Source organism: Strix uralensis, chromosome 4 (genome assembly GCF_047716275.1).
Source record: "Strix uralensis isolate ZFMK-TIS-50842 chromosome 4, bStrUra1, whole genome shotgun sequence".
In the NCBI taxonomy this organism is placed as follows: domain Eukaryota; kingdom Metazoa; phylum Chordata; class Aves; order Strigiformes; family Strigidae; genus Strix; species Strix uralensis.
Genome location: NC_133975.1, coordinates 37,363,547 through 37,377,263, shown reverse-complemented (window position 1 = coordinate 37,377,263; position 13,717 = coordinate 37,363,547). Strand labels below are relative to the sequence as shown.

Genomic DNA, 13,717 nt, shown 5'->3' with positions numbered 1-13,717 from the left:
ACCTGCCCCAGGACTTCAGCAACACCATGGTAGCAGCTTACACCAGATCAGAGTGTCCCCTTTCCTAGAGCCCGTGTCCCAGATGGCACAGAGTGTATACACTTAGTGTCTAACAACATTTGGCACTCAATGCTCCCAGGGCCAGGAATGCCTAGTACCTTTCTGATCAAAGCAAGATATCATTATGCCATTACCCCATTAGGAAACCCTGCTCTTTTCCTGCTCTCATGTCAGCTACACTTGTGCTTATCTACAGGGTCAGAAAGGAGAACATTAGTCTGCTATTCCCCTCCAAAGATGTAACAGCACAGCCTGTATGGGAGGGAGCTGAGCAGTGTGAATACATACAGCCATATACAACCCAGAGATGCTTTTCAGTCTTTCTTGACTTAATTTCCTAGGTGTGATGATGTACTCATCTGCATATTTTAATTCTCCATTGCTCAAAATGGGCTATCAGGTGATGGAAAAACATAACGCTGCTTTTGAAGGTTTTCAAAATCCTGAAGGGTATCATTAAGAACTTTCACTGTGAGATGATCTCCCTCATTTCTGTATCGAGTCTTCATTTCTAACCCTTGTGTTCTTCCTGTCACAAGCTGTGAAGAGCCAACACAAGGAAAGATGATCTATTTCCCTTTTGCTTGTGTACCAACTCAGTCCAACGGCTTACACCTGGTCAAAAAATTACCACACACAGAGCAGGACTCACCAAGGATATTACCAACAACTTTGGGAACAAATTGATGCAAGCAAGGCTCTAACTTTGGCCATCCACTAGGCAAAAGAAGAAGAAAAAAGACCGACCCTGCACTCGTTCAAACTCCAGATTGTATTTTCAGATTTGGCAGTGTTGTTTCTCTCCCCTTTCTCTGTTCAGAGCAAAAATGCTAGTTCTGGAAATCATCTCGACATTCAATGAGAAACTCCATAATGCCATTTGAATAATTCTTCAGATAAAACAACTACACTTCAGGAGTGCTTCTGCTCATTCAGGGGCTATACACTTATTTGACTTTAAAACCATGGTTACTGCCAGACTGTTGCTGGAAGCCTGTTGCGCTTCTCTTTTCTGTGAACATTTAACATTTTCTTCTCTGCTCTTAATTCCAACAGTCAATACAGTGTGAGAGAGCAAGATCAGGCATGTGAAGTCCATTCATTCTGCCAATGTTGACCACAGCTGGAGCAGTATGCCAGCCTTTAAATTTTAGCAATCAGAAGCATTCAGACTGCTGCATCAGTAACATCTGCCAATTAAGTTCTGCAACTTACTATTAACCATGCACTAACTTAGAGCAAGCCAAGCCTCCTTATACTATCCTGTGAGAGATTATAAAAGAATCCTTGTTCTTTCAGTGGAAAAAAAAAATAGGTAAGACTTGCCTTGTCGCCAGGCTAGTAACAAGGTCTGAAATGCCTTTACTTGGAACTTACTGATCTTATGAAAATCTCAGCAAATCCATAAACAACAAAAGGTCTTCCAGCTGAACCGAGATATGCAAGTTTTCGGACTAGTAACTGCCTTAGTCCTATCTCCCCTGTCCTTTTTTCACACTTTTCCTCCCCACCATTATTTATTTCTTTCTCTCACATCTAAAAATGTCTCATTCCCAGAATAATATTATTTTGGTAGACCTGTGCCTACACAGAAGGTAACATGTCAGAGTTACTGCAAAGCCTTAGGGCTAGAACTGGGCTCCCACCAGTTTCTGTGCTACTGCTCAGGGTGATTTGAAACATAAACCCATGGTGCGCTATTATATTACGATAACAAAAAACATCTGCACAGCCTGAAACAACAGATCATCTCAAGGGGTTTCAGTGGAGATGGCCACTGTCCCCAAGCCAATGTGGCTGGGAAGCTGCCTGCCAGTGACCTCCCCAGCCAGTGCGATGACCACTGGGCACAAGTGAGCTGCTCCGGGACAACTCTGCCCCTTCTCCTTCCTCTGCTCCCCTGGCCAGCCTCTGCAGCAAGGACTGTGCTTGTCTAACATGAGCTTGTCAAGAAGGAAAGGAAGAGTGGATACAGATGTCACTGACCAGTGTGCTTTCAGGTAAGGAAGGTGAGGATTAATTTAGAGGGGGTTTTGACCATTTTTTTTTCCTTTTTTTTTTTTTTCTCTAGACTTTAAAGACTAATGTATGTAACATTCAGGGATACCATCCTACAGAGGCTTAAGCAGCTAAAATAATGTCAGTATCTGAGGATGAGGAACTGAGCTGCAGAGAAGAGAGACTTCTGGTCAATTTGTGAGTGCCTGCCTCATGCAGGAGCCAGCAGAGTCTCTCCAGAGCATCACTCCCGCCAAAGCCAGGCACTTGCCACAGCCACAGATTGGTACATCTGCCATTTGCTGCTGTTGACATTTGAATGTTTCAGCAGCCAACTCTGCGAGACATGGAGCTTTCACACCTCTCATTACAGACAATGCCCACAAAGAATGATTCACTCTTATGATTGCTTTGAGTACAAGTGTAGTGAAGACAGGGTAGAGTGTCTTTGCGTTAGAATCAGGGGGAAGGCCAACAGGGCAGATGATGTAGTAGGAGTCTACTATAGGCCACCCACCCAGGACAGAGAGGTGGATGAAATATTCTATAGATACTTAGGAGAAATCTCACGATCGCTTGCCCTTGTTCTTGTGGGAGACTTTAACTTCCCAGACATCTGCTGGAAATACAACACAGCAGAGCGAGACCAGTCCCGGAGATTCCTGGAATGTGTGGGAGACAACTTCCTGATGCAACTGGTGAGATAACCAACCAGAGAAGGTGCCCTGCTGGATCTCCTCTTTGTGAACAGAAAAGGATTGGTGGATGATGTGGCGGTCGGAGGATGACTAGGGCACAGCGATCATGAAATAATAGAGTTCTCTATTCTTAGAGAGGTCAGGAGAGGGGGAAGCAGAACTGACATCCTGGACTTCCAAAGGGCTGACTTTGTCTTGTTTAGGCACCTGCTTGAAAGGATCCCTTGGGAGACGATCCTGAAGGGTATAGGGGTCCAGGAAAGCTGGGCACTCTTTAAGAAGGAAGTCTTAATGGCTCAGGAGCAGGCTGTCCCCAGGTGCTGTAAGAGAAGCCGGCAACAGAGAAGACCACCCTGGCTGAACAGGGAGCTTTGGTTGCAACTCAGTGAGAAGAGGAAAGTTTACAGCCTTTGGAAGAAGGGGCTAGTCACTCACAGTGATTACAAAGATGCTGTGAGGCTATGCAGGGTGGAAATCAGGAGGTCTAAAGCCCAGCTGGAAATTATTCTGGCTTCAGCAATCAAGGACAACAAGAAATGTTTCTAGAAGTATGTCAGTAGCAAAAGAAAGACCAGGGAGAGTATCCATACCCTGCTGGATGCAGGAGGAAATATGGTAACAAGTGGTGAGGAGAAGGCTCAGGTCCTTAATGCCATCTTTGCCTCAGTCTTTAATAACAAGACTAGTTGTATTGAGGGAATCCAGCCTCCTCAGCCAGAAGACAGAGACTGGGAGAATGACCCCCCCGCATTCCAGGAGGAGACAGTGACCTACTGCATCACATAGACACACACAAGTCTGTGGGACCAGATGGGATACACCCAAGGGTGCTGAAGGAGCTGGCTGGGGTGCTCGCCGAGCCGCTTTCCATCATTTACCAGCAGTCCTGGCTGACCGGGGAGGTCCCAACAGATTGGAAACTGGCCAATGTGATGCCCATATATAAGAAGGGTCGGAAGGATGTTCCAGGAAATTACAGGCCTGTCAGCTTGACTTCGGTGCCCAGGAAGCTGATGGAGCAGTTCATCCTGAGTACCATCACACAACACATGTGGGACAACCAGATGATCAGGCCCAGTCAGCATGGGTTTATGAAAGGCAGGTCCTGCTTGACAAACCTGATCTCCTTCTACAACAGGGCGATCTGCTTATTGGATGAGGTAAAGGCTGTGGATGTTGTCTACCTTGACTTTAGTAAGGTCTTTGACACCGTTTCCCACAGCATTCTCCTGGCAAAACTGGCTGCTCATGGCTTGGATGATCACACGCTTTGCTGGGTAAAAAACTGGCTGGATGGCCGGGCCCAAAGAGTTATGGTGAATGGAGTTAAATCCAGTTGGTGGCCAGTCACGAGTGGTGTCCCCCAGGGCTCGGTTTTGGGGCCTCTCCTGTTTAACATCTTTATTGATGATCTAGACGAGGGGATTGAGTGCACCCTCAGTAAGTTTGCAGATGACACCAAGTTGGGTGGGAGTGTTGATCTGCTCGAGGGTAGGGAGGCTCTGCAGAGAGATCTGGACAGGCTGGAGCAATGGGCTAAGGCCAACTGTAGGAGTTTCAATAAGGCCAAATACCGGGTGCTGCAATTCGGCCACAACAACCCCCAGCAGCACTACAGGCTTGGGGAGGAGTGGCTGGAGAGCTGCCAGTCAGAGAGGGACCTGGGGGTGTTGATTGACAGCCGGCTGAACATGAGCCAGCAGCGTGCCCAGGTGGCCAAGAAGGCCAATGGCATCCTGGCTTGCATCAGAAATAGCGTGGCCAGCAGGGACAGGGAAGTAATCCTGCCCCTGTACTCGGCAGAGGTGAGGCCGCACCTCGATTACTGTGTTCAGTTTTGGGTCCCTCACTACAGAAAGGACATTGAATTACTTGAGTGTGTCCAGAAAAGGGCAACGAAGCTGGTGAAGGGTCTGGAGCACATGTCGTACAAGGAGCGGCTGAGGGAACTGGGGTTGTTCAGTCTGGAGAAGAGGAGGCTGAGGGGAGACTTCTTTGCCCTCTACAACTACCTGAAAGGAGGTTGCAGAGAGCTGGGGATGAGTCTCTTTAACCAAGTAATGAGCGATAGGACAAGAGGGAATGGCCTCAAGTTGCACCAGGGAAGGTTTAGACTGGATATTAGGAAGTATTTCTTTACAGAATGGGTTGTTAGGCGTTGGAATGGGCTGCCCAGGGAGGTGGTGGAGTCCCCATCCCTGGAGGTGTTCAAGAGGCGTGTTGACATGGCGCTGAGGGATATGGTGTAGTTGGGAACTGTCAGTGTTAGGTTAACGGTTGGACTAGATGATCTTCAAGGTCCTTTCCAACCTAGATGATTCTGTGAATATAGCACAGGTCATGATCAAGTTCCTACACTTTCAGTGATATTGTTTGAAGCGTTGGAGATCACATCATTCATTCAAACTAACTCCAAGCATCATTTTGCAAACTGATTTTACTAGACTACAGCAGAACAGGGGTGGTGAGCATGCGTATCATTTTATGCAGGTAAGCACATCATATTTTTACTCCCCATAAAACCATTTCAGGCTGAACACAAGGATTCTGAATCTTATTGCAAGTAATACATATTTTCCTTAAAAGTTTTAGCACTACACTAACTCTTCTGGGGACCTCCATGGCCAGAGATAGATACACTAACACTCTAGCCCCTGCAAAGAGTACTAGGGAATTGTTGTCTTTACACAGCTCTGCAGCCCACACAGTTATCCTAATGTTTTATGTTCAGCATAAGTGGAAAGAAATATCAGGTGCAGCACTTTGGGAGCTGATTAGGCAATTTAATCCCACAAAAAGCAGTCAGTGTATTATAACAGACTGACTCTTTCCTATACTTTCAGTTCTTTCATAAGGCATAAGCATGTTCATGTTGTGGGCTTGTTTATTCTCCTCCAGTGGTCCAAAAGTGTGCTCATCTGTGAAGTACAATTGTCTCCAATAACGTTCCCCAGACACCACCATCATTTTTGCTAAACTGAAGATAGTCACAGTGTTCCCTAAATATTTTTTGTTGCTCATTTAAATATCTAGTATTTTCATGAATCATTCACACGGATCTCTTGTCTTTAGATTCCCATCTTATAGATACATATGCAAAAGATGGAAATAAGAGCCAGTATAGAGATTTTCTATAACTGAATGTTAGTTACAGCCAGTAAAACATATATGCTGTCAGAAGTTGGCAAGGGAGTGTTTTCAGCATCTTACTACAAGTGAGTTAATTCATTCAGCTTGGCAGTCTTCTGCTTTCCACCTTATTGCTTGAACTGGAAGTTGTGGCAGTTAGCATTTTCTTACCCAACTAAGAACTCATTTCTTTGTGATGCTGGATCATCTTTTGGTTTTGCATATCTAATGTGCCCTTCAGCGAAACCAAAAGATACCTCAAGGAAAGAACACAACCCATACTGCTATCCATACTGACTTACTCTAGTCTGCATTTAAGTGAACTTTGACAAAAATAATTATTTGTATTGGTAGACTGTAAAGTTTCAGGGTGCTTCAGAGAGAATCACAGTAGAGAGAGGTTCACTTCTCCCTCAATAATTAATTATCTGTGTGTCTCCAACCACTGAGAGTCAAAAGCTTTGCAACAGAGTGATAGCAGGTACATTCTAGCCTGCTAATGAAGTGGGCTGATTTGAATTTTATTTATTTATTACTAAAGTTATTATGGTTCTCCTGTTTGATTTCTTCCTTGTTTCCCCCATTGAAATAACAGTACCAAGTTAGATGCAGCCTCATATAGAACTGAAAGGGTAGATGTAGTGCTCACGTAAGAAGTCCAGCGAATCAAACTGAACCAACATCCACAAATACTCCATACTCCAGTGTATGAGTGGCACTGTTGTTATATACCTGCTTGAACCCTAGTGTGATCCACAGCAGCGATCCTTAATTACGGACATTTTGAGGCCGTTGCGAAAGCAGGGAAGAGAGGCAGCATGGAGAGGGGTAGGCCAGTGATGAAGATAATGACAATTTCCATTTTGGAAGGGGAAAAAAAGAGAGTAATTTTTAAACACACACACAGTTAGCTCATGGTGTCATTACACCTTCATAAAACATCTAACTCAATATTTAGAGGTGATGATTTACAAGACTACATTATTTGTTTCTTTATTACATCTGAAGATAGTGCCCCTCGGTGAATGCTAGGACGCTGCTAGAGCAAAGAAATCACAAACCAAACAGCTGAATATTCTGTGGAGAAGTTACAGCAGAAGGGTACAGTCCAGCAGAGACAAAGCAAATCGTCATGAAGGCCACACACCTCTTCTTATCCATCCTCCTTGATGCAGACAGAATACACACCAGCAGTGCAGTCACTGCTGATGATTTTACACTGCTGATGCACCAGGGCCAGCATGCAGAGAGCAAGGCAAAGCTGGGGTGAGGGCAGCAGTGGAAGGCAAGGACTCAGTGAGCACATGAGCATCTCAGTACCTTCAGAAGAGCCAGGAAGTAGCTGCCGAACCTTCTCACATGGGAAAAAGGCAGAGGCATCGCTGGCCCTCTGAACAGGACCACAGGTGGGCATATTCCCACCTTTTCAGTATTGCAAGGACTACCCAATCCTGCATACTTTCCCCTCTTCAAACACTGGATGCAATTCATTAAGCAACTTTAACAAGAGCCTATTATGTATGCAAAAGAAACGTACTTCTGGGAGCGAAAGACCTTGCTAACAGTTTCACTTCTGTAATATTAATCAAAAGCTTGGTGTCATGTAGGATTAATGGTACTTGGACAAGATCTAGAAGGGAAAGGCACTGAAAGAGTTAAGCACAGCAAGGTGAAACTGCCTATTTCTGCTTTAGGGACTTATTCAAAAGACTGAAATGAGAGAGGGTAGATTTGCCATCATTATACTGGAAGAATAAAGAATGCTTTAAGGCTCAGTACTTCAACCTTTGCAGAAACTTTTCCATCACCATCCCAATCCAGACTTCAAAGTGAGGGTTGACTGGGTTAGAAAATTAGCCTTATTCTTCAGGGAACTATTTTTGATGTACTGTCAATACAGGAGATTACTGTAAGTACGAAAACTCATGTCACTTGAACAGTGATTGGAATGTGATTTCCTTGAATGATGAAAGTCTAAGAAATTAATTTGAGCTGTAAAATGTGTAGGCTTCTTTATCATTATCCATCCCTTATTATGAGATTCTGATTTAATAGAGCGTTACACATATATTTCTATAATGGTCTTCATTTAATGCCTGCAAACAATTATAATAAGCTTTCTCTCATTCCTTAAGATGTGTTTCTTATTATCAGTAAACTTATGAGAAATTATTTGTAGTACCTAGTTGAACCTACATGGGGATTGTTATTGTATGACAACAGGGATTACAAAGATAATATGGACTTGTAACCATAAATTAGAAGACTGCACATACCTTTTAACATCAAGCTAGCCTGAGTGTGAAATGAGCCGTGAGAATTTCTGACAAGTGAAGGAAGTGTGAGGCACCTATGGCGTTTTGCTCATCTGCCATAATTGAGATCTGGGGAAAGGGAGAAAAGAAGCTAAACAAATTTATGGTAGTTGTTTGAAATATGATTGTTCTTCAGATTCTAGTGGGTTAAACTGTTTTAGTGTTTTACCTTTTAAGGTGCAGGGAGCTAGGAGATGCAGAAAGGGAAGGTCTTTCCTAGCAAGCAACTGTTCTCTCTAACATTGCAGATCTTTTGGGCTTCCCTCCCAGGATTTAAATCTCCACCCCACAACCGAAATCTAAGCAAGCTTATAGTTTAAAGAGCTCATGACATCCTGGCATTAACAAATTAAACCATTAACATTTGTCAGTATTAGGTAAAACTTAAACTTACTGTAGTCTTCTGTAATATTCATCCCCACCCCTTCTCTCTACTTCCTCTCACCTTCCCTACTTTACATCAAAAAAGTTAAAAAGCATCAATCTATTCAGGTTCCTTCAGGAGGGAGTCAAGTAGAGATGCCTATGGCTACTCCTGAGGAAGGGACAGGTGTCAGGAGGGAAGGAGGAACAGCAGTTTCCTCCTTTCACTTTCCCCTGGCCCTCCCACTGATTGTGACCACCCAGCAGCATCCTCAGATGTCAAATACTGCCTGCAGAGGTGAAAAGGATGATGCACAGAATCCACCAACACATCTAATGCATGATGTATTGCAAAATACTGTACAGCTGAGACAAGTGAGACTGCAGGAGTTCTGATTAATTCTGCATCAGTAGATTGAGATAATGCCTGCCCATGTTCAGTATCAACCCAGAGAGAGATATCTGCTGAAGACTTCTAATATCATGCCTCTGCAATACTTATGTGATAGTTATTTCTGTTTTATCAAATTGATGATGACTGCATATTGGAAAGGTACTAAGTATCTTCTGCAAAGCATCACACGCTTTCTAAACACACTTGGATAGAGGTGAGGGCTACCTTTGTACCATGGATTCAAACATTTAAACAGAGAATGCTTCATCCTAAATGAAAGGTAGCGAAACAGCTTAGGCTCTGACTGCATGAAAACAATAATTAGTTAATTACAATTGGTATTTCCCAATATAAAGTTAACCTGTGTTCACTTGAGCAGACATCTGCTTTGAATTCTTTGGTCAGTCACAAGACTTTCTTTTACATAGTACCCAGAAAGAGATACTGGGAAAGTGACTGTTCTGCAATATACTCCAGTCTTTTTATTATTTTGTAGAAAACTCATGTAGACAAAAGGTAGTGACTGCATGAGTTAAAAGGAATGTATAATGACAATGCAGACATACATGATACTGAGCTTGGTATTCATTTGCAAAGCTACAGTCACTGATACAAGAATGGCAGTACTAGGCCAGGCCAACCCAAAAGTTCATTTAGCCCAGCAGGAAAAGAATATAACAACATGATAAGGATAGATTGATATTGTCTCCATCCTACAGTGTACAGATCCCTGAGCCTGAACTTTAAGTCTACATCATCATGTTTAGTAGCCTTTGATGGACACTTCCCCTATGAATTTGCCCCTAAAGCACACACTTGCTGCATTCAAAGCACCTTACAACGATGACCTCCACAGTTTAATTTTACCTTGCATCATTTTATTCCCTGTAATTATAAACTCAATCCTAGATCGTTTTATCTACTAGTCCCTAGTTCATATGTGATGTTCAGTATTCTTCCTAATTCACCACCTCAAAGCTATTCTTTTTGGTATATACCTCTTTAATATCCTTATGCAGAGGTCCTTCCCGTGCTAGAAGATCCTAGCTTATTATATATACAGTTATCTCTAAACAGATGAAAGAGTGGTGATCTCTCTTGTGCTGATCCTACCTTCCCACTGTCAGGGTTCAATACAGTGTGCACACTATCATTCCATAGGAGAATTAATGTGGGAAAATAAACCTCTTCTTTCACATCACTACCATCATGACTGTCAAGAGTTATACTCCTGTTTGCCATACACTTTAAGACCAAAAAAAATTTTGTTAAAATCTTTCCCAAAGTTGGAAATATTGTGAACAGCACCATCTTGTTGGTATATTGGTATGTTGGTATCTGCATTTTGCCATTTTGGAAAAATAAGAACTCTAGCCCAAGAAATAAAAAAGAAAAAAACGAATTCTCTAAACAGTAGTCTGCTTGAAATATAGTATCTTCCACTGTAAGATATGATCTAAAAATGGGTATTTTTTTTTTTTAAATAGGAAGGATACGCTCCCAAGTGGATGTACAAATGAGTTTCGTATAATATTCTGCCAGATGCACAGATGGCGTGAGATTAGGAAAGTGCTCCTGGCACCAAGTGCATGATGATTTTCATAAAGTATAGGTTCAGTGGTTGGGAGTAATGCATCTGTATTCATGTGAAAACCCTTTATGCTACATCATATTATCATGCTTTCTCTTTACCTAATTATCACTTCTCTGCAGGACAACGATCACAGAATTTGCTGCTATTGGGGTAGAGGGAAAAATAGGGTATTATATCCCTCTTCTTTATCTGACCCGTATGTGCAGTTGCACAAATCACAACCCACAGGTACACCATTGACAGCAGGGTGCAGAAATAGTTTTAACCTGGGGAGTTTCCCCACAAAGGTGGAATAAAATTAATGTAGTTTCCATACAAATTGAAAGAAGCATTAAAAGTCATTTTTGTCCATCTTTTTCTTACAAGACAAGATAAAGCAAACCTAGGCTAATAGACAGTTACTTAGCTTTTCTTTAAAAATCTCTGCTGACAGAAAAAACACAGCATTCTTAAGCAACCTATTCTAATGAAGCACTAGAATACAGATCATATTTCTTAATACCATGTTCTTGTTCTCCCTTTCTTCCTCCGTTCTTAAGCAATAGCACCTAGTGGTTAATGTCAGAGATGGGCATTGTCTGCTCTTTTACAAACAAGATTCCTCTTGTTGCAATCTCTAAAAGGAAGTAGCTTGTTGGTGTTGTTGACACCATCATTAAATCACATTCAGTTTATGATTTGCTATAATTTTGAATTCTGGTATGGTGTTCACATTCCTTGCAGCACGCACACACACACACGTTCTGTCTTCTGTTGATGCTGAGAAAACAAGGACCTTTCCCAGCTCCTAGCACATGTACAGAAGAAGATGGGGGTTGACAGGCATTCCCCTTCCTCTGCTCCCTGCTAGATGTGATGGAGAACATGCAGGTATCCCTCTATGTAGCCCTGACAGAAAAGCCTTTGTCTCTCACCTCTGCAAATGGTTTGCTTTCAGAAATGTTTGATCACTGAGCTCCCTGCTGAGCCCTTATTACATCCCCACAGATCCAAGAGAGAGGGGGCCCTTTTCAGATTCCTGAATCAGAATCAAACTACATCCAAATTGTGAAAGGCTGGAAGTGGAGTGGCTTGAGGAAAGGGAAGGGAAAGAATATAGCTTGGGAACATCTTGTTAAAAGATCTGGAGCTCAGTTCCTAAATACTGTGCTCACATGAGGCATAGTGTGTATCAGAGAAAAGGCAAGTCAGTATGTAGCTTTGGCACTTTCTCCCTCTTAATTACAGAACAGTCACATCTCTTGGATTATTTTCTAGGGCTCAGAAAACATTAGAGTGCTCAAATCATCTCACAGCTACCACACAGAACATTTACCTTTCTTGTCATCAGACCACATCCTGCAAAACATCGCAAATAAACTGATTTCTCAGACTTGTACAGGAAAACATAGTTCTGCCTCTAGTTGATCTGGGGTAGCCCAAGCTGCAAAGCCAGCAATCCTCATCGGGCTGAGGAGACCAGCTGCGATTAAACCAGTTGGAGGAGGGAACAGTTTTTGTCAGCATACAGCAATAGTGCTGCATCACTGCCCTGAACTCCCAACGCAACAAGGAATCTTCTGACCCGCTGTTGACTACAGAGCCATGTTATTTGTGCAAGACCAGGAGAAGCGGGCCAGGCAGAAGTCTGGGAGCTCTCATGGTAGAAAGATAACAAAAATCCTGGCTCCTTTATCTTTTGTGTGATTTAGCTTTCTGTATCAGAGAACAGCAGGAGTGAAAAATACACTGCTAGAGCCTAGTAAGTGACCCAAACAACCAATAACAGATGAAAAGATCTTGGAGTGTGATGGAAGGAAGATACTCAAGTTTCAGTAGAAGGATCTACAGTGTCAAGTACTGCAGCACAGCCTGGGACTGCTACAATCCCCAATGCCAGTTGGAATAGGAATTAAGGGCAGAAATGATTGACTCTTGCAAATGAAACAGGAGCTACAGATGCATAATTTGGGAGTTTCCAACAGCTCAGGGAAGAAGCAGTAGCTGATAGAAAGATGAGAGCTGCCCAAGAGCTGCCTACTAACATTTCAGCAGTAAAGGCAAGAAAGATTTAGTCAGCTGGGCAAACTGGGACAAGAAGCTTTCTTTGAGAGTGTGCCTCACAGAAATGCTGCAAACTAAAGCATAAAAAGATCTTTGAAATGTTACGTATATTAAATATCAGAAAATTAATATAGAAAACTTGAGACTCTGCACTGCCATGAGCATCTCAGATAAAAACCTAATTTATAAAGACATATCTAAGGCCCTGAAGGCAAAAAATAAAGAATTTAGATCATAAAGCAAAGAGACCCCATTATGAGAATTAGGTATGAGAAGCAGTCAAGGAAGTGGGCTTGTTGCTGGATTCAAAAGGCAGTTTGTATCCAAATACATCTTGAACTGTCTTTGACTACCTTGCTTCACTTTGTTTTTAAACGGGTGGGGGAGTTGGGGAATCAGTTATTTATGAGAGCTCAAGGAGTTTCAACTGAAAACATACTGACAGCCCCAAACAATAAGAAAAGTCTTCTGTTGCCCAGACACACACAGATCATGTCAAATCCAAGAAAGTGTATTAAGAGCACAGATTACAGCCATACACAAAAGCATGCTTAGCCAGTATCCTACTTCTGTCAGGGGCTGGTAGTAGATGCTAGGGAAGAGCAGAACAGGGCAAGCAGATAGTCCTACTTCTTCGACATCTTTTCCAGCTTTCACCTAAATGCAGGTTAGGGGCTTCCTAAGTCTAGAGGTGCTGTCTTTGCCTTCAATAGACCTACACTATCTTCCATCATTTTGTCCAAGTACTTATTGACATCATGTTCAGCTACAAAAAAATTTCTCATCTCAGGCCAAGCCTACAGAAAACTCTTGCCAGTGAAACAGTGTTAGCTGGTGGTGAAAGTCAGTCCCTTCTCCCCCCTTTTTTAAAATCAGCACCTAAATAAGTTGTTTCTGCTTATACAGTTTATTCCTTTTTGAGAGAGTAAATTGTATTAGACAACAAGACATAATAGAAAGGTTTTCTAGTTTAGATATCCTAGCAAGCCTATTCTAGCCTTTAGAAAAATAGCCAGATGACAGAAATATATATTTAAGAGTGCCCACAGAAATTAAACATGTGAATATAAACATGCATATTCCTTTTGGAATTTCATTTATTTAAACAAAAAAAGATGCCAAG

General features: G+C 42.5%; 1 long non-coding RNA gene across 1 annotated transcript in view; it reads right to left on the bottom strand.

The window, feature by feature from the left end:
- The window catches only part of LOC141942665 (uncharacterized), a 50,492-nt gene that overhangs the window by 14,474 nt on the left and 22,301 nt on the right, over positions 1-13,717 (bottom strand). The window lies entirely within an intron of this gene.